Raw genomic sequence first — 5639 nt, 5'->3', positions numbered from 1 at the left:
CAGCCTTTTACAGAAGGAAATCTGCATTGAAAAATACACAGTATTTCAAAATGAAGGCCAAGATTTACTCAGAGTAGGACCAAAGTGGAATTTAAAACACAGAACATAAACATGGTCTTTCCCTCTTCTGTGGTCTCCACTACACTTCAGCAGAGAAGTTGTCAGAAATAAACAATTCCACACCAAATGGCAAGGGCACTGAGTATGAACTCCTGTGGGGAACTCAGCAGAGGACCTTGCAGAAGGATTTGATGAGAACCAGAATGGGGGTTACAGACCAAAATCCCCCCACAGGCTGAGGTCCCCTTTGGGGTGCTGCCCAGCTGCACACTGCTGGTTTGAAATACTTAGCTCTTAAAAACCAAGCATTTTAACTAATGAAAGAGATCTATTACTTGAGACACATGCTAATGCTGTGGACTTATATCTAACTCTTCATTTGATGTGTGTTAATGTACACATTAAACATTATATGATATAGCATATACACTATAGAAAATAATCCCATTACAATTAAAAACCTGAAGTGCTCTACAATTATAAGAAATTAAATAGAAAAAAAAAAAATCAAAACAGCAAATGGATGACTGCTACTGTTTACACAGGAGACTCCAAGAATTGGGCTTAGTCTTCATCCAGAGAAATAGCCCAAAGTTTGTGTTGCTAGTGGCACATGTATCAGTTTCCTCTCCATCTTGTATGAGTACAGGTCTTGGGAAAATCTCCATGTGGGAACTGAATCCACTCTTCCAGTCCTGGGAAGGCTGAATGCCTGGGGCACTGCAGGTGAGCCAGAAGACAGTACTTGGTGCATCCTTCTGCCTTGCTTAAAAATGTGAATGACAGACCATCTTCTCCAAACATTTTCTTGTTGCAGAATGCTTTTATGCTCTATATTACAGGGAGATCTTTCCTAGGACTTCTATTTTTCTGATGTGGTCTGTTTTACTGCGTCTGCAACATAATTTCAATAAGCTGCAAGAACACCTTCCACTAAGAAAAAGGAACTGAACTTGATGCATTTTTACAAGTCTATAATAACATTCAAATTATCTTTCTAAATAATGAAAAGTCAAGTTTCAATCCATAGCCCTTTTACCAGGTGAGATTAAAACTACCTCTGACTTTGGAGGTTTTTGTTTTAAAGCTGTGTAAAGCCTCTTCTGGCCCTTAGGCAATCAAAGAAAATTATTTGCTCCAAGCAAAGAAGTTATTTAAATGAACATTCATTAGGAAGCCTCTTACCATGTGTGTCACATGTATTTGCCCATGTGCAAGCACTTGCACAGAACACCTTGTAACATTGGTGAGCTCTAGCTTTACACCAGCTCCTTGTACAACGAAAAGGAGTTGATTGCATATGATGTGAGAAATAAGCCTTCAGGCAAGGAATTGCTATTTTCTGGATGTTTCTAGTCTTCTTGGACAATTTAAAAAGGAGTAAAACTAGCCTTCTGCATGGCTACTACATAAAAAAAGGGAGGCTTTTTCTTTTTTTTTTTTTTTTCTCAAATGCACCCAGAATGCCAGGATTGGGATGTCTGAGCTATTTGTTACTCACCCTTCTCCAACATCAAAGGACTCCAGAGCTTCCCCATCAGCACGGGAAGGATGGGCTTCCACAGCTTTTGACAGAGGGTGCTGCCACATTGCTCCTGGAGCAATTTCTACAGAGATTTTTTTTCTCAGGCTCCAGCACCTGTCTCTGCTGGCAGCTGCTGGACATGTTCACCCAGGGTTGGGCCTGGTGCCCTGGAAACCTCCTCAGTCTCAGCATCGGGTCTGGGGACACTTTAGAGGCTACAGAAATCTGTAGTTTTAGGGGTGCCAATTTAGAAGTTGTGCCATTGTGTGCTATCTACAGGCATAAAAGTCAGTCCTTACTACAGCTAATTTTTTTAAAAAATAATTTAATACTTATAAATCACTAACCTCAAAATACAGTAGCTCAGTGAAAGTTTTAAAAGGACTAATGGAAATTACAATTATTTCTCTTTTAAGACTTTCCCTGGACTACTATTTTATTGATGCACTAATGTTTATTTTCATCTGCTTCCCTTTGAAAAAAATCTGGTTACAGTTCCTAGCCAATTTCGTAAGTTTTTGTGATTTCATTTGGAAGCCCCTTGATATATTTGCCAACTAATTTACAAGAATTATTACATTGTAAAAATATTCAGAAAACCTGGATGCAATTGATTCCTGTAAGACAAAATGTCTTACAGGAATATAAATTATCTATCGTTAACCCTTTAGTCCCTGCTGGCCTATATCAAAACCAATTCCACATGCATCTTAAAAAAAGTTTTTCAAATCACTGCCTTAAGCAACAGCTGATCTGGAAGGTGTATTTTTAATTGCAGATTTTCAGTTTGTTCTTCCATGCAACTATTCTGAATCTTTTGGAGTGCTAAGTAACAGACTTTCACATGTCTGGTCCCTCTTTCTCACCCAACCCAACCCATTCTGTGCGACTGGCTTTGCCTGTAGGTTTAGCTGCCTTCAGTGACACCTGGTACAACCTGGGTAAGATTTTTCAGAAGAACACGTGTGGTATTTATAATTAATTACAACTGTAGACACATTGGATTCATCACTAGAGCCACAGTTAAAACAGCTAGGGTGTCTCAAGTGGGTAAGAGGAGGTGGCTTATTTCTGAGGTGACATTTAAACTCATTTTTGAGTGATAAAGGTCTGCATAACTCGGGTTTTGCCTGTCCAAGTTTGTTTTTCCACCATCCTTTTGCTAAGACACACACAAAAAAAGAGCCTTTTTGATATTGCCCAATGTGTAAAAAAGAACAAAACCAGAAATAATTGATGTGTGAGAGTGAGCCCTGATGGACACACGGGTTTCATATGCATGAGCTCGCTCATCCATCACAACCATTGTATTCTTTTTAAAAGAAAAGATTTTTCTGGGCTAAGAAATACAATGCTGAGAGAAGGACTGAGCTGAAACAAACAGCCTTTCTCATTCTGGCCCTTTATTTGATCTTCTCAAGATGAAACGAAATACTGAATTGCACCATCCTTTCTAGAAATTACAGCAAATCCTCACATATTTGGATAATGACATCTGAGCCGCTCTCTTCCTTCAGACTGTTTTTTCATGCTCTGCTTTACTCTTGCTGTGTCCCGGATGTCTTTTTGATTTCTATTTTTTAAGAATTGGGTTTAGCTGTGCAAGGCTGTCAGATTAGCAACACTACTGTAAGCCCATAATGAAAAGACAGATAAAATGTGTCAAGCAAGCTGATGCTGGTACGTTGCAGTTGCAGTTATCAAAAAAAAAAAAAATTCTAAAAATAAAACCCAAACCGAAAAACCCCAAACCATTCTGTGTAGGCATTTTTCCTACTATAGAAGAAACTGTATTTCTTTAAGAGATCCAATGTAATAAATGAAAGCTGTGTTTTTTTCTGTTCCATTCTTTTGCCATCCCTTCTACTTTTCAAACTACCTTGAACTCATTAATTTCATTTTGTCCAGGATCAAGCAGGTTCTGACTTTCAAAGCTGCCACAAAAAGGTTTCAGCCCAACTCTTCTGTCCTTTCCCCAAGTTCTTACCATTCAGTACAAGTTTACTTGCTCTTGCAAGGATCTGATGAGACCAGTGTTCACAAAGAATTTTAGTACAGCTGAGTTGAATTTGCATGAGGTAAACTGTTTTAATTGCTGACCTCTGGGAAGAGCATTTAGCAACACGTGACTTTGGGTGCTTTGGGTTGGGGATTTTCTGCATGTTTTATTTTTGGAAAATAAACAACGCTATTGCTTTTCTCGGTCTTAGTGCTTCAGAAACCTGCCTTTGGCAGTGTACTCCCCTAGCTTTGTTCCCACTACCTACCTCAAATGGACATGTTAATGGATCAGGTTTGACTTATCTGGCTCTTCCAGATTTAGAGCACTGAAAGGAAACTGTCATGCTGCATTTGACTACCCTCTGTCTGCGTGTGCCATGATCCTCCACAGCTTCCACCTCCATCGAGCGGTCAGTCACCCTGACAATTATTTACCCAGTTTTTCAACAACCCCAGCTGCCTTCCTGCCAGGTAACTTTTTCCATTACTTACATGCTGCTAAACAAACCAATTGCCTTGAATGTCTTTAACAAACACACAACAATCTAGCCACGGTCACACCTTGCTTCATCCCACAGAGTAATCACTACCCTCTTTTTTACCAACCCAATTTTCTGGATTTGCAATGGTGAAGAACGTGTATCTCAAAGCCTTGAGACCCTCAGCTTGGTAGGTCCATTAATCACTGTGCCTGTCTTCACATAACAGGCAACTACCATGCAAGTCATGGTTCAGGCTAGGAAAAGACCCTTCACCAGGTGAATCTCAAGTATTTACATTTATTGAACTCTGAGGGAGCCGTAGGCAGAGCTACAGGAGCAGCATGTTAGCATTCAAGCTCTTCACAGTGCTACAGATAATGCCAGAATTGCCTTCTGTGCTTCATTTCAGCTTCCAAAAGCTCTTGCCAAGCAAGGAACGAGAACTAAGGGTTTGTGCTGGTATCCATTTTGAGAAAGTTATCTGGAGAACAGCATAAGAACTGGAAAGCTTGTGAGAACTTCTTTGCTGGGCAAGAGCTTCCTGGGTTCCCAAGAATGATCACATATAATGCCCACAGGAGCTGATGGAGATGGTCTGGGGTAGTTAACCAATGTGTAGTAACTGCATTAAGATACAGCTAAAGAACAGATGTGTGCTGCAAACTACATCTGATTCAATACGATGAACACAGGCATACTCTCCAGCTGATACACAGATAACACAGGTTTACTTATCCACAGTTTGATTATCTGGTGTTGACACAGTTCTTATGACTAAGTCACCCTTGAGACGCTCAGAATCTGGAAATCCCAACAACAGATAAAAATTTCCTTGCAGCTACATAAAGTCACAGTATTTCTCAGCCAAAGTTTGTCAGAAAGTTTTGAGCATTTTTAACTTACCGGGCTTGCAGTACATTTTACAAGGAGAGTGAAGTCTTAAGGCATAAATCATTGACTTAAAGGAAAACAACTGTGTAGCGATATTACAAGATATACAGAACAGGATGCACTTGGATTCCAGTTTCTGTTCATTGGCTCACCAGAGACAAGGATCATAAATCAGAAATAGAGGATGAAAAATCAAAGAAAAGTAACAGGAAGTGTCAAAATGAAAACCTGGCAGAAATTACCGATAGGAGGAAAAGAAAAAAGACTCCAGATGTTTTTTTTAAAAAAATAAAAACCTGGGAAAGATTCAGTGAACAAAAGATCTACAAGCAGAAAAGAAAAAATGATAGCTTGGGTGGGGGGCTTCTCCTCTTCCTTTCTCACATATGAGCCAGGTTTAGTGAGGCAAGAAAATATGTATCTACTAAAATGAGGGAGGCAACAGGGGAAAAAGCCATATAAACATCACCTCCCCTCCTTTCTTCCCATGAAGCACAGCTCTGGAAACTCTGATCCTTGAAATATTTCAAATTGGGCTCAAAATTCAAAAGATTCATTAAATACAGGATTATTACCATGACAGAACTCCATCAGAGCAGCCAAGGCTGTAATGTTTAAGGGGCTCCTCATTCACACATACCTACAGGCTGCAGCACTCGCAGTCACACGGCAAGCAGCGT

This window comes from Athene cunicularia (genome assembly GCF_003259725.1).
Source record: "Athene cunicularia isolate RWA chromosome 2 unlocalized genomic scaffold, athCun1 chr2_part1, whole genome shotgun sequence".
Taxonomy (NCBI): Eukaryota; Metazoa; Chordata; class Aves; order Strigiformes; family Strigidae; genus Athene; species Athene cunicularia.
This window is presented reverse-complemented; position numbering follows the sequence as displayed.